The 24,230-nt window shown below is 39.8% G+C and overlaps 1 long non-coding RNA gene across 2 annotated transcripts in view; it reads right to left on the bottom strand.

The window, feature by feature from the left end:
- The window catches only part of LOC146543853 (uncharacterized), a 29,526-nt gene extending 5,370 nt beyond the window's left edge, over positions 1-24,156 (bottom strand). The window contains exons 1-3 of one of the 2 annotated variants that reach the window (XR_014884687.1): positions 23,842-24,156; positions 18,306-18,424; positions 14,794-14,939 (exon numbers count right to left, since the gene is read on the bottom strand). This is a non-coding gene — a long non-coding RNA (uncharacterized LOC146543853). The remainder of the gene's footprint in view (positions 1-14,793; positions 14,940-18,305; positions 18,425-23,841) is intronic. The other variant, XR_014884688.1, reaches the window with a different exon arrangement.
- Between the last annotated feature and the right edge of the window lie 74 nt (positions 24,157-24,230).

The raw sequence follows: 24,230 nt of genomic DNA, 5'->3' as shown, positions 1-24,230 counted from the left end.
TACTTTTAATAGTCCATTGGTTTCTGTTGCTAAGCTGAATTTACCTAATGTGTTTGTATGCATTTGTTTGTATTGTCTAGAAATGGAGGGAAATGCAAGCTGACTTTTGGAAAGTGTGGCCCATCTGAGACATAAGTGTAAGTGTAACACCAGACACTGTCATATATAAATCAGAAGAACAAACTTGTCGTGGCCTGGCCTCAAGACAGCTCTTAGAGAAAAGCTGGACTGGCAAGCTAGAGAATGTAGGAAGTCCCATCAGTTCATATTCTGTCTGAATTCTGGGGCCTGGGAGTTTTGGAAAGAGAAATTCATAACTGATTCTCATTTTATACCACAAAACAATTTTGCCTAAACATGGCATGGTCTTTCCCAGAGTGTGGGGAGAGTGAAAATCAGATCTGGAGCCCAGTCCTATCATTTGGGACACTTCAACTAGAAAAAGAATATTATACTTTCATATTGTTTAATATATACGGTTATATCTAAGAATATGCTCGCTTACACTGTTGTAAGCAAGAGTAAACTTGGGACAAACTGATTTAATGGGAATTTCCCAAGTCTTAATCTTGATCCTGCCAGGCAGCTCACTCCTTTTCATTTTGTAACGTTATTTTTCAACGGCGTTACGTTATATAAGCTTCTAGCAGGACATTTGAATTATCACTTGGATAAGCTTTGGTTTCCTGTTTGTCTGCTTTCCTTTGCATTACCTGACCTTTAGAAAAGTACTATTAAAATACATTTTCTGCTGTATGTAAATGATTTTAAATGAATTGATTACTAGAGATATGACATTTGCATGCAGTGTGAGTTACTTATGCATGAAAAAAGAGATTAAGAGAGTTCTTTTATATCAGGCCTGCAGAATCACATTTCTGTTGGAAATCCACCTGCGAATCAGTGGCCTTGTAAGACCTTTGAGTTTTGATTTACAGGTTACAGTTAAGTTTTTTGCCCACTGCTGTGATGCTTATTTCACTTAAAACACTTGTTACTTCTTGAGACACTTGTTTGTGAACTTAACCAGAGATACAACTTGATGCTGAATTCTGTTGTATCTATCTCTAAGAGTCATTAATTTCAACCTATTCATGTCCCCATCTGGTTCCTTCTGAGATTGCTGCCTTGGATTGAACCAAAGCTTTGCATTTGCACAATACGTAATTACATGTAAACGTTTATATTGTTCAGCTCTCATGTTCTTAGTAATCAATCTGTCTCTAGTAAAGGCATGTCTTCCCCCAGGAAAGGATGTGGGACAGCAATGGTGTGCTTGAAAACAACAGTTTGGGATTGCTGATGGTTTACAGCAGCAGCCTGATGGCATACTTTCGCTGGAAGACCAGCTCTCTGAACTGCAGAAATAAAAAGCAGGGCTTGGCATCTGAGAGCAAGTGTGATCTATGAGATGAAGTGACCCAGCACAGGATATCTCATGCTTATTCCTTGCAACCTGGCATTGAATCTTCATGTCTGACTCTTTCTGTGTTTGAAACAAACTCTTATTTTTTTATAGATCTACTCAAGCACCGCACATATGCAGTTGACTGTAACCCAGCATGAGACTGAATGTGTATGTGAGAAAGATGGAAGTAAAATAAAGTAAATGAAAGCCCTCTCCAAGGATTTTGGACCACTCCAGATTCTTCCAAAGAAACAAAGGTTTCTGTTTACAAAGTGAGATGGCAATCAGTCTCTTTTCTATCTTTGGGGTTTGCATCTGCAAGGTGCTTGTAGAAAGTGTACAAAATATTTTACATTTCTCAATTTCTTCACTTCTTGAGTTGGCAGATGTGTCTCTGTACCAATTCAGTCTGGTTCCATGCATCTTCTGCAGATATTAGTGTGCAGCACATGATCCTTTCATTCAAGTTGGTTCTGATTTACAGGTTGCATTCAGTTCTTCTGCTCCTCTGCCTCAAACCCCTTCCCAAATGGGGATCAGGCAATGACACAACCATGGTAGCCATGAAATGGTAAGCTTCATGCTTGGAGAGGTGTCTTTGTTACAACCAAATCCTCTGCCAGTTAATTGCAGCAGTAATAAAATTTTAGATTGCTTTCTTTGGGAGATACCATCTGGCAAATCATTAAGTGAATCTTTCCACTCACCCACACCCAGTAAGGTTCCTCTTTTTTTTTCTTTTTTTTTCTTTTTTTTTTTCCTGAAACGAGAAGATAACTGTTACAATTTAGCCAGTCTGTATTTTTCCTATATCTGACCATTCCTTTTGCTGAAAGAAAACTACATGAAGTGCCACTGACCATATAAGGGTAGCTTTTGTTCTTCATGTACTTAGTTGGTGGCTGATGTTCATATGTCTTCTCTGCTTCAATTCAAGCAAATACCGTGATTGAATTGGCAAATTAACATGACAATGTCAATGTCAAGACCCATTACAATAGAGAAAGATCTTATTTGCAGAGTAGTTTCTTAACAGCCTGGTTATAGAGGAGCACTTTCCCCTCTGGAATTGCATAGGTCATGTAATCACAAGGAAAAGTCTGTGGTGATTAATTTGTTCATCTATTTTCATGCTTTTTTTTCAAAAGAATTCCTGAGAAGACAACAGAAATGTCATTTATCCAGCTCCCATCACAATCCCTTAGCTGATTTTTTAAGGAAGTTCCTAGAAAAGTTGTTTTTTGTTCCTACAGTTTTGTTTGGTGACTTCAACTGAGGCAGACTGGCACAGGCAATGAACTTCAGAATCTTTTCTCTTCTTTTCTTGAGAGGAGGATATGATTTGGCCATGTGAGGATCTTTTGCCTGGCTTTGTGGAGCTTTCAGCTGGTTTTGAGGGCCATATCCTGTTCCAGCTGTATCTGCACAAGGTTTGTTAACACAATTTCATTGTGCTCAGCTGTGTGTCAGAGTTGTTTTTTAATGCCCTCACTTAATCATAAGGATATGGTTCTTTCAATGGTTCTTTCTCCTGATTATGAGGACTTGCATGTTTGATGATTCCTGTGATCCTCAATCTGGGAAATGTCCTTGTCAAGTCAAAGGAGCTGCAGTGTCTATACTTAAATGAAGTGACAAAATGGATCCTTAACATTTATACGAGTGACATAGCAGGACTGCAAGTTCTAGATGACGTTAGTTGTCTTCAGAACATTTTTGGCAACATTGTGTTTTGTACTGATTATGCTTAGCTATAGAAGTTTCTTGGTATAACTGTTGTTGGAATAATAAGCAGAAGGAAGTATATTCAGGCAAAAGACTCCCAAACTATGCCTTGGATCCACCCTGCTGCATCTTGAGTTTATACTGGGGAAAACGTTCAGGGTGTTGCAGAGTCTGACCTATTTCTTGCATGCTATGTAAAAAAAAAAAAAAAAAAAAAAATAGCCAACAGAACAATCAACCTCCTTTTGCTTTGCGGAAAGATATTTTCCATTTTATCTGGCTGAAAAACCAAATGTAAATGCTGGTGCTTTATAGTGCTGAGACTGCTGCAGGAGAACATTGGTGGGGAAGTTTGCCTGTGAATTTTCTAAAAGGCTGAAGATGCGCAGCGCTGGTAAACCTGAGCCATCACCTGATTCCTCATTTCAGAAAAGCGTTCCAAGTTCATCGTTGCTCCCCATGAAGGTAATTGATTAATTATAAAATCAGATGCTTAGAATGGTTATTTGAGGGCTTATAAAATTGGAATGAAAACAAATAGGAAAGATTCAAATATTTATAAAACAAATTTATTTCAGGAATATTTTGTTTGAATAAGTCCTCACTAATTTCCATCACTCTGTCTGGGGAAAAAACACTTCTATAAAGCTAGTTTTTAGTCTTCTTCACTGTCCCTTTCTTTTTGCTTCTTTTCTCTCTGATACTAAGTTTTTTGTACAATTCCACCAACACACCACAGTAGCAACATAATACTGCTTCCCAAACATAGCTGCGTGGAGGATGGCTTTTTCTGATGGTTAATACTTAATTTTGTTGCTCTGTTAGCCCCTCCTCTTGAAGTGGTGTAGTTATTCTGCCAATTTTTTTGTAAGATGAGCGTGTGATTGTATGTGTGTGTGTGCAGAGGGAGTCCAGTCCTTTTGTTGCTCTGGGCCACTGTAATGGACGTTTAGTTGTGAATTGAATGGATCCAATAAATATCACCTTTTTGATAACTAAAGGCACAATGGTTTTTAAACTCTACAAAACCAAACGGTGTTTTGGTAGCAATAAAAGGTGTATTTCTGGTAACAGATTTTATATTCATTGTATATATTTTATATATTGCTGGAAACTACAGTGTTAGGTGTTTCTTTTTTTTAGTCAGATGACATGGCTTTTCCCTTCTGTTTAATTGTTTAGCTCTGTTTAATTGTTCAGTGTTACATTTTAAACTGCACTGAACACAACACTTTTAAAAAAGAAAGAATTAATAAAATGGGGTAAAGTATTTTTGGTTACGATTTAAAAAAAAACAAACAGATGACTTTTTGAAAGGCTGTATGCTGCAGTCTCTAAACTGCTCAAGTTGTTGTCGTGTGAACTCATTTGTGAGCAGGAAGACAGAGGACTCAAGTGCCTCATTCCATAGTGTGAAATGAAGTTTGTGGGTGGACTTTTCACTGGCCTGCATTGTGCTTTGTCTCCTTGTGACACGCTGGTTAAATGGACAGGACGAGCCTTTGTAGCTTTGCAGTGTCCCATTGTTATTGGCAGAGAGAGAGCAGTGCAGCATTGGTGCAGCTGTTCATTAACTGGAGATTGGAAAACCTGGTGCAGGGCAAACCAGAAAATGCTAGATCATAGTTTTGAATCTGAATCTCGAAGGTGCTTCTGGCAGTGTGAAACACTCCCTTTCCTTAAAAACACGATTACCTCTAATCCTCATTGTGTGACACTGCAGATGGAGACAGTATTGAGCATCTATTAGCAATTCAGATACACGGGGCTGAGACCAAAGTTTTGATCTTTTATGCTTTCTGAGGATGTCTGAAGAGTATTTTTGGCCTGGGGGTTTTACACAGACCTATTTGTGAGAAATGCTGAGCTCCCATTTCTTTTCTTTCTGCTTTGCTGAGGGTGGGGTTCTGAAAGCCACTGCTGAAAACTTCAGTTGTAGCCTGTCTTTTTGAAGTAGTTGCAATTTAAATACTTTGTGAGCATAAAGTATTCTAATTTCCTCTGGAATAACAAGCATCTTCTTTTAACAGTAGCCGAGAGGGGACCAGCTAGAGACATTTTTCATGCACTCTCCCCAACTCATGCGAAATATCACACCTCAGGGTACCGTACATGTTCTGCTTAGCTGACCTGGACATTAACCATTGCCTTTAACTTTAATAAGGGAGGAAGGGGTTGACCTGGACTGCAGGTTTGGGATGTTTGCTGGAAGGCTAAGATGTGCTGCCACCTCGAATTGAGGGCTATCAGGTGCTTTCGCTGTTCACAGAATCCCAGAGCTGAATGGCCACTGTCATGTAGGACAAGCAAACCAAGGGGTCCAGAGGATGTCATGTGTCTGTTCTCATGAGGCATTTCAGATGTCCTGGAAAAGCCATTAAAAAATGCAAGAACACTGTACTTCATTCCTTTTGCAGGCAACAGAGCTGGGGAGTGCCACTCCGGGGGTATTTTAATGCAGGTGTGAAGTCTAGATGTTTTTCTGGCAGGTCTGTGTTGATGGTTGGGAAACTGGGTTTTCCTATAAATTGGAAGGCTTGTTTTCTGGATACTCCGAGTTTTACCACAGTCATTGAAATTCTGTTAATGTGGACCAATTTACCCTTGCTATTATTTACTCATTAAGCACTTTATTTAAGAAGCAGATATCACAGAACAAAGTAAAAATATCAATCGACATGTTGATCACAGAGAAGGCAATCTGTCACATACATTTCTTCTGCAGAATGCTTACAAATATGGGACTCGTGAGATAGCAACTCTCTGTTGCTTTGGCTGTGGTGCAAAAGATTAAAGCTTGGAGCAGTTTATTTGATTGATTTCAGTATAGCAGAGTCCTTTGCTAGTATGTGACCAGCGGCACTGAGACAAAGGATGATTTTCAGAACGTGCTGGGGAGCCTGGGGCAACTTTCACAGAGGTCACAGAAAAGGGTCTGTCCCAGCTCAGTGGGTAAGTGATCTCCCTGCAGGAGAGAGCAACTTCTGCTTTTACGTACCTGAGTTTCTTATCTGCTCATGATGTGACAGTATAAAAGACTAATCAACAAAATTAGTTATCAAGAAAAAAAAGATTGGATATGTTAAGTCTTTTCAATTACTGAAAACGACTGTATTTTCCAACATTAAAATACTGCACTGAGTTATCAGTATTCTGGTGTACTCTTTCATGTTCAAAATGCGGAAGGGTACTCCTAGAAGATGACTTCCTTTAATTTAGTAGCTTATACATGCATGATACTTTTCAGAAAAATAAAAAGAAGGATCTCAAAAAAAGGTCAATGTGCAGAGTATGAAGTAGTACATCACACTGCCTTACCATATTATTATTTTTAATTAATGACAATGTTTAAAAAATCATAAAATAATCATGGAAGTATTAATCAACAATTCTACTAGAGAATGCACTCACATCTGTATTTTCTTTTTTTCTTACAATCAGAAAACACTGCTCACAGAAACTCTGTCAATCCTTTTATCTCTGCATAGGGTCACCTGGAATGACCTCAGGATTTCCATATGAGCAATAAAGAGCTGTGCTTTTCAGTGCCAGACTTGCTTTCTGGTCCAGCAAGTATAGAAACAAATGCTGAGCTCTTACTATTGTGAACTGCATATTTATAATTTTTAAAACACCTATTTTCAGAGGCAAATTAAACTCCTTGGACAGGATTCACGAAGTTACTCAGGTACTTAAAATGCAGATAAACTCTAGCTGGGATTTTTAAAATAAGCATTAGGACTCCAAAATACATAATTGCACCTTTGGGCCAAGACTGACCCTGGTTCACTTCTTGAAGATGGGGCTTAGGAACCACTGTCTCTCAGAGAGATGTCCTAAAACAAGCAAATATTTTCCTGTATAAAGCTAGGCTTGAGAAAGCGTATGTTTCTGTGTTTTACTTCATTTGGCTGACACTTACACCATGCTTTAAATTCTACAGCATGTGTGCAGCTGACTGAATTTCAGCACCGCGTTTCCTGAATCTGCAAGTTTTGTGAGGGGGAAAAAAAAAAAAAAAGGCAGACTTCATTCATGGTACCAATGTATGAAAGTTTCTTAGAAACTGCCTGACACATCACCTAAAGTCCCTTAAGAGTCAGCAGGTCACCTTGGTCTTGCCTGGGCTCTTACAGCAAGCAGCTTTAGACTGTCTGTTATGATGTCCCAAGCTGTCTGCGATAGCAACTTGGTCTTGTATGTAAAGCCTTTCTTAAGTGCTAAATACTCCTGCAACTCTCTTAATATACTTTGTAGAAAAAATAACTCATCTTTTGGCTAATCATAGCCCATCTTTGGACTTGTTTTCAGTCAGGAGAAAAAGCCAACCTTCCTATGACCATCACAGTGGGAGTACAGGTTGTACGTAATTCATTTTTGGAGTTCCTTGCACTGCTAGGACAAAAGGTTTAAGGTTCTCAACTGCCTTAAGGTTCAGCTGTTGCAGTATCTCAGGGCAATCTGAATTGTCCCAACCTGATGACTGAATTAGGAATAAGAACTAAGTTTTTCTAAGTTCCTACTACTTTGGTATAATTTGGGAACAATTTGGAGCAGAGTATATTGCAGTCATGGTTTTGCAGCCACTGTGTTTCATTGCAGATGTACCCATTGCAAATAGAAACCTCTGATATGGTTAGAAAGTACATTATCTGCTGAAGTGACAATATGTTTGTTAAAATGAAGTTTAAAAGTAAATCACCAACACAAGCAGGCATGCAATCTGGTGAACAAAAGCTGTTCAGTGCTGTAATGCACGTGCAGGCAGCACCCACTGCTCAGCATCTGCCACATACAGGTGATCAGCCTGCAGCTGCTCTGACACACAGGTGAGGATGCAGTGTGGGAGAGCATTCCTGATGCCGTGCTGCAGCCAGGAGCATCTGTCACCTGGCAGGCCAATCCTTTCCCTCAATTGAAGGAGTCCTATCTGAGAGCGCGTGCTTCAGCAGTGCAAAGATTTTATGACACACAAATGGAGAGCACATGTTCTGCTATAAAGAGTAATTGGATGAGGATCTATCTTCTGGAATACTGAATGGAGAGTTCTGATCTGCATGCATAAGTATAATTTGTACTCCAGTCCAGTGCAACACTTAGATGTGTGCTTAATTGCAAGTCTCTGAGCTGCTCTGAAGAAAAGCATTTGTGGGAATACCGTGCTAGTGAGAGATGAGGAAGCAGCCACATGGATGAATACATGGGAATGGTGCCTTCTTTTTGCAAAGTGCTCTTACTAAAACAACAGCAACCAAGCAACCAACATATTAAAAAGATAGAAATAAAATAAGGGGGAAAAAAAGGAAGAAAAAATTGCCTAGAGTCGAATAAAAATCATAATGGCAGAAAGGTGAACAAAAAGCCTGGCATTCTTCTGGTGTTCATAACAATACAGATTGTTCCATGGCAATGTCAGCCACCTGGAATATTTAGATCAGCAGTGTGGAGATCCATGATGCCACAAGAAAATTAATAATCATGACAAAAATGGAATGAAATTCAGTCTCCATCCTTTTTACATATTTGATCTTGATTTGTACGTTATGTGACAGGACTGCAATTAATATCTCTCGTAAAACAGAAGGCTCATTAAATTGGTCTCATTATGGTTGTTGAGGTTGTGTGACACCAGTGAAAGGGATTCCCCCATTATCTGTGTTTGACACATATTCCTAATCAACTGGGCCAAGTCTGCTTTATCAACAGGCTGTCACATGAGTGGAGACAATAGTTATCCTGGCTTGTACTATTAAAGTAAAAAATGAAGGTTGCATTAGCAAACACACATCCTTCCATCACAAATGGCACACAGAGCATTTATTGAGGTGTTCACTTTCTGCAAATGTGATTCTAAATATAGCCCACTTCACCTTTCAGTATCAAGGATGCAGGACACTTGGTTTTTTCCAAACCCCTATTTTTAAGGCATATTTGTTAAATTAAATTTAAACAGACTGTGAGGATATTTCTCAGCAAAGAAGTGCTAAAGGGCAAGATTACAATCAATTCTGCAATTTTCTCCAAATTTAATAGTGAAAAGAAAATCAACAGGCCTACATATATAGCTTTAGGAACTTATTAACAATGTGTTCTCCTTTCTATTAAGAAATCTTAATATGTATCACAATATAGCCTCATTTATTGAAAATGTTCTGAATGTTTTTTTTTTTTTTTAATTTATATCAATACTAAGTTTGTCAGAGATACAGACATTTCCTCTGTTTATAGAGCTGTTCACAGAAAATTGAGAACTTTAATGGGGTGAGTCTTTTGGATTTAGAAACATCAGTATGCAAATATGGAGGTTCGTCAGCATCACCCTTAAAAGGTTTCCATTTTTGTACTGTTACAGCATTGTGTGTTCAAAAGAAACATCTGTGGTTCCTGCAGCCTCATATGTTTGTATGCAATACCACTTCCTTCAGTCTTCAAACTAAATGCTCTTATTTAAGAACTTTTGGATAACAGGTAAATTCATACAATACATGTAAAACCTATGCAAATGCTGCGGAGCTATTTTTGATATTTCATCCTTTTCCTTATGTATGCTCTGTCTCTGTTACTCTAGAGGATGGCTCCTCGTACTCCAATAATACAAAGTAGTTTCTGATTTGTGAGAGAATATGGGAACAGGGAAACAAGGGATTTGACAGTGCTTCTGCCAAGCTGTTGGAATTGTGTTGTAACACCCCCAGTCAGGACTGACTGCTGAACAACAGAGAAATGAAGTGTGAGGGCATTATTGGCCACAGAAGTCCTTCTTTAGTTGTTTAAACTTTTTTTTTTTTAATGTCAGTGTAATTCCTTTTTTATATTATCATGAAATTGAGAGAACAGTAATCTACATTTTGCAACAGGCTCCCTGATCCAGCAGTACTGGATATTGGCTGATAGCTCAGGTGAGGTAAGTGAATCGAGGAGAAAACAAGTATCCTTCCTCCCCAAAAAGATGTGGGAGAATGTGATTGCTGCAACACTTACCATCACACCAAGTAGCAAGGAAAGGAGGCGTGAGTGCTGAATCTGAACAAAAGCAGACACCCATGAGCGTTTGGAAGAGGTTTTGCAAGAGGGACATTATTAGCTATAAGCACAGCTTAGTGCCTCTTGGCCTCTCCTTTTCTTTTGTCTTGAGGCCAATGATTGAAACTCTGAATGTCTAGGAAGTAAGTGATTTCCCAGTCAGCATTCTATCCCTGAAAAAGCTGTATCTGCTAAAAAAGGGCCTCATGTTTATGATTTGCTCAGCGACGCAGGCAAACTTCAACTGGGACTGTAATTCATAAGAGAACACTTGTCTCCTGCAAGAGATGATCTGACTCAGCCTGTTGATGCCAAGAGACTGGTCCTTTATTTCCTGATGAGAAGGGAACTTACACTTTTCTTTCTATTTTCTTCACCTTCCAAGGTTTAAAGCTCTTTATTGTTTCTCTCATCCCAAACAGACTGATGAAAGAATTGCTATATCTTACAACTGAAATTCTAAAGTAAATTGTTATTTTAACAACAAACTGCATACTCTAATATTTGTGGTATATGGTATATTCAAAGCATTTGAAGCATGAGAGGTACTAATGTGACCAAGGGGTATCTCCCACGAGCAAAGCTGTCTGTCAGTAACTTTTGAATATGATACAAACCAGCCCTAGCTCAGATTGTTGTCATGTCAGTGACCATACAAGGGGAGGATGGTTCACTGACATGCAGTTTTGTATGTTTCTCTGTAAAAAAAAAAAAATTGTAATTGCCAATTGCCAGAGACAGAACGCTGGAGTAGGCAGATTGCTCTTATGTACAGTGTGTAGAACATTGAAACATCACATAGAGATATTATATTCTAAGACAGTTGATCACAACTTGAAAAATAACAACACATTTTTAGCCAAAATAGGCAAAGCTGTAAGTTTCTAATCATGTCAATAATATTCTGTCCTTTTTACAGATATGTCTTTCACAAGCTCCTAATGTTATGTATACTTACAACACTGTGTAACTTGGTGCTTAATTAAGTAATTTAGCATAATGCCATGTGTGTTCATTTATACCTACCTCAAATTTATTAGATTAAATATCCTGAAAGTCAGTATTGTGAATCAAAAAGCATGGAGCTGATCTTTTGATGAATAATTTGTGAAGAAAGTGATGCTTTTGCAGACGTAAATTGTCAGTTCAATAAGTATGACTGCACTCTGAAGTTTAACTAGTCCCATTCCCACAAAGTTCCTGCAGGCTTTCTGGAGCTGCTGCCTTGTACATGGGATGATCCCGGCAGCTGCATAATGGCAAATGGTTGTAATTTGGGTTAGCAAGAACTCCCCAATCATTTCTGTGCTGGGAACAGTTGACAGCAGCAAGTTACTTTGGGGCAATAGTTTTGGTAGGGCCAGAGCTCCCCTTGATCATGTACAGTACTTAGAGAGGAGTACATCCACATGTACTCTTTTGTTTGAATAGGTTATGAAAGCACAACTCTGCTTTCAAATTTTGATTCATTTTTTTATTGCAAAATACTTTATCCAAAGCACTGCAAGATGTTGGCAGAAGGTATGCAGAAACACAGCGCTGTGTTTTCCTAAGTGCATCATTCCCTCCTCAGTGAACTGAAGTCTAAAAGGGAAATTCTAACAGTCAATAAGGAAAGGGAAATACTCAGTTAACAGAACTGAGTGGGCAAACGCCCAGGCACATTGTGCACACAGTCTGCAAGAAGCTGATGTACTGCAGGAACTTCTAAATAGAACTAACAACAATGGAAACAAAGTTATTTCTTTGGAGTCTTCCTAGTCTGGAAGAAGGAATGGAAAGGAAAATTTTGCATAAACAAAGCTCAGAGTTTTGCATTATCCCAAAACAGTGGAGTTGAAAACATAGCTTAAAGTGGCTAGAACAAGATTGGGCCTTTAAATAGTCTTTCATTTAGGAACCTGGAAAATTAGAGAAACAGAGGTGAAGTTCTATTTTTGCACTGAGAGCCAACCTCTTCAGATATGTGATACCAGGGTGAATTCATAGCTGATTGTGGAAGACTTTTACCTTTTTTTTTTTTCTTCCCCTTTTTTCCTTCTTCCTTCCTTCCTTCCTTTCTTTTCTTTTTTCTTTCTTTCTTTTTTTTTTTTTGTTAAATAATAATTATACAGAGAAGTATCAACATTTTGTCAAAAGAATGTAGTGAAACCAAAGAGCAGTTTGTAATATGTCTGAAAATGTCTGAAAATACTGGAGCAAAATATTTTTGTCATGACTGTAGGGGTCAGGATGGTGTTTTGCCAGAAAATATGACCTCAGAGAATTCAGTGGAAATTTTGAAAGATTATAAATTGAAGCTATCTAGTGAAATGTAGGAAATCCAGTGTTTTTGTTGGAGAAATACTGCAAATAAGTGAATAACTGAACAGTTAATGGAGTGCAAGAGAAAATCTTGTCCTTCCTTGAATCTTCCTTGAATCTCCTTCTGACCAGCCTTGTCTAGTTATCAAGACAACTGATTTCTAACTGCACCAAGCAAGAGAAGATTGTTTCTTTTTATTCTGCTTAAATAATAAACTTGCTGTGAATTTTTAGAAATGAATGTCCGTATGCAACATGGACGTACAATTTTCAAAGGAAATCAAGCCAAACTTCATCAGTTCAGTTACTAAAAATGCGTAGAGATACGATGGGTTTTACATAGCTTATATATATATATACTTACGTATGTATATGTACGTATATATATATATATATACCCTCAGCTGCACTTTTTTTTTTTAGAGAAGAGGACTCGAATAAATTAGGCTGTAATTCAGCATCTTATCTACATATTCCCATAGGTAGATATGCACAAAGCATACATTTCTTATTTGTAGAGCAAATAGAACAAGCAATTAAGCTAGAAAACTACTCTGTGACTGCCTGAGCCTTCTCCCAGTTTCTCTTAGTTACTACGCACAGCTAGAAATGCCTTCCCTTTTTATGCCTACTACAATGCATATCTTGCATCCACACTTTCTGTCCTATAGATGATACTATATTAAAACTGTGAAAGTTATGATTGATTTGGGCAATGTGTCACAGTTATATCAGGAACAACCCTGCTCTTAATTTTCCATTGGTAGATATTATTTTTGTAAAAAATTATTTTTTTCTGGCAGTCATTATTCATCAAAAAGGATTTTTGTTTTCCTCCAAAAGGGTGGTTCAGTGCCTTTTTAGTGGCTCTAAGCCTAAGCTTCAGCAAGTGTGTGATCAAGTGTACCGGAAAAACCCTTTGTCCGTTGCTAAACCTTATGAAATCGTAGATCAAAAGAATTTTCCTATCTTACAAGGACTGTGGTACTATTCATGGGCTAAAAATGACTGTCAAAGTAATAAAACAACTACTGTTGTCAGGAAAAGATTAAAAGCAGCAGCTGGATTGTACACAGTCAACTTTCAAATCTTTCTCTAGGAAGGTAGATGCTTTAGAAAATGATCTGGCTTTTCAGTTGATTTGCCATGATTGGCAGCCCCATAAAATGGCTACTGACACAGGAACTTGCAAAAGAAAGAAGGCTTTTTTTCCCCATAAAGAGAATATTCTGCTTCTTGCCTTCTTCCAAATTGGACTCTGCACTTGGAAGTGAGTTGTAATGCAAGTGTCGTGGCAGTGACAGGTCTCAGTCTTTTCCTCTGTTTCGTCCAATTTATCTAAACTCTTTTTCTGAAATCATTCCTGCTGTCATTTTTCTCCACTTGTATTTTAACTTACATTCTTTTTACTGTTTTGGTTTTGTTCCTCAAGTTTTCAGCTTTCCATGCATTTTTTCTAAGATTGTAATCACCTGGACCAGCACGTTGTGCATCTTATCACCATTCAAAATCCATGTTTACCCTGGTACTGAGAATTGAATATTTTCTTTATTGTCTCCAAACTTCCAGACATCACAGTTCTCAAATCTGCATGTGTGCAACATTTGAAATTTTATTTACAAGAGGTCAATGTAATGGTTTCTTTTAATTAATTCCTTTTTTTTCCATTTTAGTTATCTTTCTTATTTCATCCAGACATTATTCTCTTGAATAAGGTAGATTATTCTTCTGTGTGTATTACAAGATTGGGCCATCTGCCTTCCACTTGTTGATTTTTTTTCCTGAGTTGTCGTTTACTTTTCATGCACCTTTTTGATTTATATTTATTCTCTTAACCAATTCCCCAAAATATTTGTGGCTCCATAACTTGTTACCTTGGAGGGTAGGGCTTTTTTGTTGCTGTTTTGTTTCTTTTTGTTTTCACCCTGACAGCAGTGTACATTGTTGAATTAACTAAATGGTTTGCCAACACTTTTCTTCTCCCTGGCTTCTGATTTTGGCTCTTCTGGTATTTCAGATTGTAATCCTGGGTTCCATATTTCCCTTTAAACATCACTGTACATCTCCTCACCTAAGATCAGCTGGAGTAATGAATGTCAGACCTTAGACCTGTTATCTCTGCTGTTTTCCCCTAGGGTTCTGTGGAATGGAGTTATGAAATGGGCAGCTTTGTTCCACAGTGCCCTTTTTTTTTCTCCTTCATGCACTGGTTTGGCTTTTGTGGGTGTAAGAATGCATGTGTTGCAGAATTTGTCACAACTTGAAACCATTAGTGGTGGCAGAATCAGGCCTATAATATGCTGAGTTCACAAGTTTGTACACTCTCTTCTTACCTGTTCAGATGCTGGGCTCAGAACATGCTGCACTGTAGTTATCAGATAACATCAGCAGTGTTCTTTGTATCTATGGCAAAGATGGAAAAGTTCAGCTGGCAGCCGAAGAGATTTTGTCCCTTCTGATCTTTTTTTCAGTGCTGTGCCTGAAAAATACAAGCTCTCTTACAGTAGCTGGTGGTTGAACTGATTCAGAAAGAGAGGTTTGTGGAAGAGTTGCTGAGTAGGAGAGGTCCTGGATACAGTCACTGGCAGGCAATGTGATCCGCTCCCTCTGCTGTTACACTGCTTGCAAACTCCCTTTACCCAGATCTATGAGCACCACTGTCTGAATGCCTTCAGCTTCTCTTTGGGCTCTAATACTAACAGCAGCACTCACTAAAACTCACCCTTGCTATCACAGACCTTGAAAAAGAAAAGGAAAACGTCTGATTCCTTTTTTTTTTTTTTTTCCCCCCTGATCTCTCTGAAAGAGAAGCACAGATAAAAGCAAAGCTCTTTGTGACTGATTTTTTTCACTATCTACTTGAAAGACAGTGGGTCAGAATTAAGGCATTTTTGCTGCAGAGGAAATGTGTGGGATGTTGGCTGAGAGCCAGAAGCCACTAACATCCCTGTTGCACTAGGAATACTTGAATGAAGTGGGTGTCAACCTCAGGAGAGCGGGCAGTGCTACCTACATCAGAGAAAAACCTCTTCATTGAGATTCAAGGAGTAAAAATATTGAACGGAGATAAACCAGTCTGATGGATTTTTTTTCTGTGAGAGACAATGAACGTGCAAGAATCATCAGCCAATCTGAAAGAGCATCCCCTAAGGTCCTGTGTTGTCAGGTCCTGTTCATTCTGCGGAAGGAGACATCCACGCAGTCACTGACTACTCTGACAATTTGTAAGTTTCATCATTTAGGTCTGATTTCTCAACACATCCAAATAACATCCAAAAACTGTTAGCCAGTATTCCCCTCTACAGCCAGTTTTACAGTAGTTTCTTTTTCTTTTTTCCCAAGAATGGAATAAACATTGTAAGTGTGTCAAATGTGTATATAGAATATAGTTTATCCAGATGCTCACCATGCTTGTGTCCAATTGGATGACAGGGGGGGACAGAGTCATTTCTAGAGTTCCTTTGTACCACCAAACAATGAATCTAGAGAATCAAATTGACATTTTTTCCCAATGGGATTTTTCTTGTTGTAATCTGCCCCAGATAAGAGTTATGCAATCTCACTGCCTTGGTACTTAAGTCAGCTATGAGTTCTATCCAGCCTAAATATGGTCATATTTTTCTTTAGTGAAGTCCATCATCAGAACAACATGCCTGTGACAGTTTACTTTTCAGCTTCAAAAATATGATGTGTGAGCAGCAGATCTTTTGTCCCAAGCTACAGAGCTGTTCTCAACATGCATAAGGGAAAGGAGGTTCCCACCTGATTTGTGGCATAACCGAATTATTAGAAAGTGATATATTTGTATAGAAGGTAATGTTGCAAAAATGGAAGGAAGCATTTTGCCTAGGTATTGGCACTGACCAAGGAAATGGCTAGAGTGGAGTACCACAGATGCTTGAAAAAAGCCCTTATCCTCAAGCAGAAAGTGAAGGGATGCTGAACAAGTGACAGCTGTGCAAATCTAGCTGGTTACATGGCAATTGTTGATTTTAGCTTTTGGATACAGTTGTGCACATTGACTCTAATGTGTGAGGTCAGAGAAAGCTAGGGGATAGGGAACCCAAAATGACACCTAACAGGCATGAATTAAAAAAAATTTAAAAAAGTGAATCTGAGCAGGATTTAGGAAAACAGGAGCCTGACCTGGTCTACAAAAGAAGATAAGCTAATAATTGACTTTGCTTCCATTACAGATGATATATTTGTGTTGTCAATTTGGCTTTCAAATCCTGAGTTTATTATAACCTGTTACAGCATGACCTTGGTAGTAAAAAGTGTTTATGGACAATTGGTCTTCAGTAACTGGGGCAGAAAGCACTGAAGCAACTAAATGCTGCCAACCCCATGGCTTTCCTCTCCCTGCCATGTTCAAACTGATCTTGAAATCCAGAGCCTCAGAGTGTTGTGGTAAAGTGCCCGTGGCCAGCAGTCAGGAACAGTCATCATCCCAGGGCCCAGCAGTGCAGGAAGCTGTGTAAGCACAGTGAGCACATGGCTGCTACTCAAGAGGGATCCATCCATGGTACTGGGGGAGCAACAAAAGTAGGCTGAGTGAAGGGCAAGGGCACAGTGAGGCAACATTGACCAGGGTAAAGGGCAGTGGTCTTAACCCACTCTGTTCCCACAGATAGAAAGTTTCTTTACACACACTTTCCAGCAAGCTAGTCAGTTTTACTGTTGCTCTGATTGAATGGATAACCTTTAAGAGATGTGAGCAATTTCTGGGTCATCTTAGTTATTCGCAAAGTAAGGAGAAAAGGAAGGATGTAAATATAAGTAGGTTTGGATGGAGTATTGGAAGCTGCTTACTTAGACTCTGCAAGAAAAGCAAGAAAAAGGTCTCAGAGGTAAAATATTCAGGAAAATAGAAGACAAGAATGTAACTGAAATGTTATCTTCAGCTACCATGATGAACCTTGCTTTTTCTGAGATCCCTGGGTAGCAAGCAGCAAATTAGCAAATCCTCAAAATGAATTTTGAAAGTAACCACACTTTCTGTTCTGAGAGAAAAGTTTAAAATGTCTAAGATAGTTTTTGAAAGGCAAAGGAAAATGTGCCAGAGGGCTGAGAGTTCTTAAGACCAAGTTATAAGCCTTTGAAAATAGGATTTTATAATGGAAAAGCAGAGATCATTAACTATTGTAAGCACCTCTAAGAATGACACATCTATAGTAAATTACATTCAAATTAATATAAAACTGTAAAGATTCCCTGACAGCTTTGATTATGTAAGTTGATTTTAGTAGTTAAATGTTGACTTTCTATAATGCATTCTCCAAATATTATACTGAATGCTGCATCATATATAACAATTACCATGTCACAGTGCTATTTTGTGTAAATTAAATTATTGACAGCAATATAATTTTGTATTCACTTTATTATTTTGATTCATTTTTCTGTCAAAATATACAATGACTCTTCACTAGATTTAGAAACCAAAAAAAAACTCCTCAGATGGTGAAGTATTATTCTTCATACATTATTTTTCCTTAGCCTGTAATGAGGTTGAGGAGGAGAGAGAGAGAGGGAAGCAACATTTCATTCCTTCTCTGACATTATGTGTGTTTTCAGACATGTTGTCAACTTTAAATCATGTTACAATAAGGTGTGCTATTTAGAAGGCCTGCAAAGTCCAGATCAGCTCTGGTCAGCCCCTTCAGGCACACTGCACACTTGGTGGTTTTAGTGATCCTCCAACACAAGTGCTGCCCTGAATCGCAAGATGGGTTTCATATTATGATGATTATTCAGCCTAGCTTTAAGGACAGTCCATTGTACATCACAGGGGAATACTTCCCATTCTTTGATATTTCTTATAGATGAAAGTACAAAACATTACCTCTCCGCTGCTGCTCTTTCTTCACACCTTCTCTTCTCAGGTTCTTTGAGCATTATGGCAACAGTGATCATCTCTTCTGGGATGCTTGGAAGGTTCTTGCTGGTTATGGTTGTATCTACCTGTAATGCAGTATTTAGTTTTCTCATTAGCCCCGTCCAAATGCACAGCCTGTACGCTTCTCATCACCTGCTTGAAGCTAGAATGTGGAAGTTAAGACAGCGGCTGCATATTCCTACTGGACCTTAGTTCTTCTCCAGGCAGGTACCCTCACCTGCCTGTGGAGCCAGTCCTGCTGGCTCACTTAATGTATAGCTCAAAATCTGTGTCATAGATCAAGGCAGAACCCAGAGTGACTGAAATTTGATTTTGGATTCCATGCTATGAGATGGAATAAATGCGCTCAGATGTGTTCAGGCAGAAAAAGGGGCTGAATCCAGCATGTAACATTGTGGGGGAGGGTGACTGGGTAGGAAAATTCCCTCAATTCTGAGTAGCAGTAGAAAGGTTCAGAAAAATGTTCATCTTCTCAGCTCTTCCAGACCAAGGAGGTTGGGGAAAGCCTATTCTGCAAATTTTGATGGTGTTTAGTTGTGGCTTAGATACTGACAAGCTTTAGTCATGTCTGCACCTGCTCAGTATTAAAAAGCTAAGGTACATTGGGTGCTGAGAATGCTGGAAGCAGTTCCAGTGCCAGGGCCAGTGACGGCTGACTAGTTGGTATCCATACAGCTGTAGGCTAGCTCTTTCTTCAGCAGAGGTCTGCTCCCTATCTAGTCCACTGTGAGCCCTAAACCTAAAGGTTATTTTTCAGATGCTCTTTGTGGTTGTCTTACTCAGCTGTGCTGAAAGTTGAGGAGGTAGAGAAGAAAGCTTGCAAGTTGGTGAGGATGAGACAAGAGTTGAGAAGCAACAGGGGAAGGCTAAATCCTCTCTGAGTTTCACCGTGGATTTAGCAGTGTTCTCCAAATACCTGGGAATTCATCTGTGTCTGCCAACATGTGGCTTGTATGTATATATTTGCTTTCTATGGCAGTACAAAACTGCAAAAAACTTACCTGATACAGATGGAACATACCTAGTCTTTGCACTTGCATTTAATTCAATATGAAATGTTAATATATGTCTGCAGCATATGCTAAATTCTCCTTTGCTCCGTTTTAAGGGGCGGGAGCCCAAAGAGACAGTCAGCATTCTCTAGGACTTGGAGTAGTGCTGAAACTCAATGACAACTTTTTAGTCTTCTTCACCATGCTTAGATTCCACATGGCATGGCACAGGATCTGTAGGGTGGTGGAAGTAGCAGCGTGAAGCTGGAAAAGGGCCTGTTTACCTGTTTTTCTATTAGATAGTCTGATTAAAAAAATGTTGCAACTCTGCCAAGTTTACCCTCCTAAAATATTGCTGTGGATGCATTTTCTGTTGGCAAACTGAATGTATTAACAATTATTGGAGAGACAACCTTGAAGCTCCATGTTAGCATGATGGTCTGTGTTAGCTGATTTATAAAATTCCAGAAAGTCCTCAATGGATGGAAGAATCATTTCCTTCCAGCTTCTTGTCTTAACATTTAGCAGCCTTTCTACCTTTGATTTTTTAACTTGCAACTAAAGATGTCTTCCCTACATCTTTCTGCGTATAATTTAATATATCTTTCTTTGTATGAAGCAGTTTCACACATGAATGCATGTACAGCAGAATGGCTTTACTAGAACCTGCTTCTCTTCAGAGCAGACAAATATACTTGGGTCTTCTTCTGGCACAGGCTCAAAATGCTAAGCTATAATGCTGAATTTCTCATTTGGCCTCCTTTCTTGTTTGGTTTGCCAATGTGGGAGTTAATCATATAAACACAGAAATACAGAGTACAGGGGGAAATACATTGTTTTGTCCTCTTCATATAGCTCTGGATCTTGTTGGCTACGCTAATGTATTGCTTGCAACAGGTTAAATGACCGTGGTGATGAGGAACAGGTGGTGATGAGAAGCTAATGTGAGAGGACATGGAGAAATCACACTGCATGATAGGAAGTTGTTCCTCCCAGCATTTTTCTGTGCTAGCCTATTCAAAGTGACTCTGTAACTGTATCCTGAGACTACACTAGAACATGCAACAGCATTGAGTTCAAATGCTAAACAAGTATATATGCTGTTTCAGCTAATTGTAGCATCTGAGATTCTAGGTGGCAGTCATTCCCCTCAATGTGTAAGTGCCCAAACGCTGTGATGAAGAGTTAGGCCTTGTTAGGACCCCATGCTACTAAGCTGGAAAGAGGAATTTTGCACAAAAGATTTAAAGCTAAAACAGAGCAAACAAAAAGCCCACAGCTAGTCGAGGTATCCTGAGAGTTGGGAAAAACAAACCTGCTGGGCAGGTATTCCCTAATAATGTAATTTTGACATTACTAGCCTGCCTTCTCCTCGATATATCCTCTATTTGTTCAAAGAAAATCATCTGCTCCTCTCAGTTATTTCAAAGTAAAGTCACAAGAATAGCTTGTTCCCACTCTATTCCAAATATAGCTGTTGGCAGTGATTGCTGAGATAAGGGGGAAGGAAAAGGAACTACCAAGGAAGAGGAAAGACAGGAGGGGGAAGAGAGAAAAGGAGCTGAAAAGGTTGGACAATAGAGAGTAAAGAAAGACGTGAATGAGAGGAGAGGTGAAAGAGTGTGGACAGTACATCTCAGCAGAGAAAATAAATCAAAGAGTGAAATAAACTCCAGCAAAAGAGGTGGGAGCAACCCAAATACAAAATAAAGAAGGACCGTGCCCACCCCGAGGAGCTGTTTGAGTTTCAGCCTTGAAAAGTAACCAAACCTTAAATAAAACCATGCCCAATTTTGACTTGCACTCAGATTGTAAGGGTTAGAGCATCAGAAAACTTATGCTAATTTACACTGCTTGAAGATCTGGTCCTAGAAATTTTAAAGCAAAACAAGTTGCTTATTTTAATCTCTTGTGGGATTTTTTAAAAATTGTCTGCTCCAAAAAAACTTTGTTGGCAGTTTCAGACAGAAAACCATCCACTGGGTAAATTTGCTGGCACTGAACATCAATGCTCTTCTCAGAAGTCTGCAGTCAGGATGGTCTTCTGGTGAGACTTGAGCATCTAGGCATGCCCTCGGGAGCAGGAAACAGATGATGATAAAAACTCAGGAAAAGTCAGAACCACCCTCAGACTGATTTACCCAGAGCAAAGAGATGAGGGGTTTCGAGGCTCACGGCAGACTGGTTTAAGACTAAGGCAACAAAGACATGAGAATAAATGGAAACAGGTTGTGAAAAACAGCACACAGACATGGCAAACACAAAGGAGTCCTTGGCAATCCAGAAATCCAGTGAATGGCTCTAGCTTCCCTGGAGGGTTGGGAAGTTTCTGAGAAACATTCCCCAGAGCTGCTCTGCTTCTCTTCTCAGAAGACAGGTTGGAAAACGGTGCTAGAGTTCCTTCTCTCCTGGTTTGCTGAAAAGAGATGTGATATATGACCTTACTCTTCAGCTGAGATTAAGGAGACTTACCCAGTTCCATTTCTTATAAACTGGGCTTATCTGGAAAGCCTGGACAAGCTTTCTGAGTGCTCAAATGCAAGGCAATGGGACCACCAGAGCTGAAAGTGTGACACTTGCTGTACTTCTTTTATTTCAGTCCTTCAAGGAAGAAGGCTGCTTGCATTGTTAAGGGATGTGCTCTATCACTCTCACTCTGGACCGAAGGACTGGTGCAGCTATTAACAAGAGATATTTACACAAAATACAGGAGGCGCATTAGAGCAGGAAATACAAGAGTAAATGAAGCTGTTTTTGGAAGATAGGACTGAAAAACAGAGCTTAGCAGTCAGACTATTGCTATTCAAAGACAAAGTCATCATTATTTTGAGAGTCTTGTCAAGTGGATGGTATGTTGTATTAGCTATATCTGTTTTCCCTGTTATGAGATGCAACTTCTTTTGTTGTTGTTTTCAAAGCAAGCATCATACAGAGCTGTTATTTTATACACGAGTAGGAGCAGCCATCTTTGGACCCAGCGCAGTGTGCAGTTTGCAGACAACCTGGGAAACTTCTGGCATGGTTGGTGCCAGGCTCCTGGTAGCAGTGAGCAGAGTGCCCTCCTGGCCACTGCCCTGTGCTCCCAGCCCCACGGGACAGGCTGTGGAGGACATCTAGGCTGGGTTACCCCCTCTGTGGTGTTCCCACTGCCTCTTTGGGGCACTTGGTGTCTGACTCTAATTCTATGGGAAGAGAGAGGTTGTAGGCTGTGGGACTGCAACTATCAGGCAGCCTTGCTGCCCTGACAGTGGGATCTGCGACCCACCCAGGCTGTGTTTTGTGTATCCACAGATAACACATCCGCGGTGCTAAGCTCTGGAGAGGCGTTTCACAGCGAAACACCATGAGCATTGACCTAAGACGCTGCTTTCTGCTCCGCAGGCCGAGTCCTCTGGAACTCCGGCTTGCCTGCTCCCAGGAGAGGGCAGTGGAGCCGCACACGCTCCGTGCCGCGGCCGGCGGGCCGCTCCGTTCCTGCGGGGCTGCGCGAGGTGAGCAGAGACAGGGGGACGGATTTAATAACGTGTGCTTGCAAGAGTGTACGGGAATATCCAGGAAGTGTTCTGCGTGTTTAATAACGAGAATGAGTTGTCTGTAAACAAAAATAGATTTGGGGTGACTAAGATTACGGTTGCTTTTATTTGACTGGAAGTTTTCTCTGTTATGTTACGTGTATTTGTTTATGGCCACACGCAGTTATACTACTAGTAACTTGCTGATTCCACACAAGTTTGTTTAATTTCTGTAGCCTGAATTAGAAAATGTTATTGATATTTAAATAACCATTTGGGATGTTGCTAAGGCTCTCCTGTGCCAAATCCTCACAATAAAGTCATTTACTTATTTCACATTTACAGGCATGCATCCTAAGACAACAAGGAGCCTTGGCTGAAAACAGCAGAGTGTGGTTTTAAGGTACTGTAATTAAGGGTAGACTAGGATGCCTTCTCCTCTACTTCCTAACCACCCCCTGCCCTCAGCACACAAGCAGTCAGGCAGCTAGTTTTCAGTAGGCTCACGTTTACCCCAGGTTTCCCTGCCTGGTGCTGGGCTTCAGTGACCGGCCACTATGGGCTGAGAGCCTGTATCAACCTTGTGGTAAGTGGCTTTTGACTGGGAATCCAGCAGACAGCCCTGGCAAAATAAAGCATTAGTAAACAAGTATTTCGTCTTGTGTGGACATGCCAGACCTATCTACACTCATAGAAAGAGGGCAGATTTGTGAAACTCTGAAATATGGCTTCAGAGACGAGAACTTCTCTTTTATGTGAAATGTTAAAAACAAACAAACAAACAAAACCAAAGCAGCAAAAAAACATAACCCAAAACAAACAAACAAACAAAAAACAAACACAACCAACCAAACAAATGAAACAAACCCCAAAACAACCTGCACCACAACAAAAGATACACCCACAAACCCCACCCTGAATCCAGCACAAACTTAGGACAGACTTCCCTCGCTGTCATCAGAAGTCAGGGTCACTCACCTCTGATTGAAGATCAAGACCCAGGTCCCAGCTGAGCTGAGGCCATGCTAACATCCCCTAAAGCAGCAAGGTGCACAGTGGAAGAGGCAGGGTGTGTTTCCCAAGCAGACCTACTGGTATCACTGTTGTTGGCGCATGAGGTCAGATGAGTTTTGCAACAAAGGCATAGCAACCCCCTGGAGCAACACAAACGTGTGAAGTTAAACTGGTTAAACGGTGCTGCCAGTTCCTGCAGATGATGAGCTGCCTTTTCTTCTTCAGCCACTCTTAAGCTCAGATGCAGCAACAAGAACAATGTCTCGGGTACTTGCAATAGGGAAGTGCAGGAAAATGTACCCAATGCGACATCAGCTAGCACCTTGTTAAAAGAACAAGTACAAAAAAATCTG

The sequence above is a fragment of the Meleagris gallopavo genome, chromosome 8, assembly GCF_905368555.1.
Source record: "Meleagris gallopavo chromosome 8, MGAL_WU_HG_1.1, whole genome shotgun sequence".
NCBI classification, from domain to species: domain Eukaryota; kingdom Metazoa; phylum Chordata; class Aves; order Galliformes; family Phasianidae; genus Meleagris; species Meleagris gallopavo.
The sequence above is the reverse complement of the archived record's forward strand: the minus strand, read 5'-3'. Positions and strand labels throughout refer to the sequence as shown.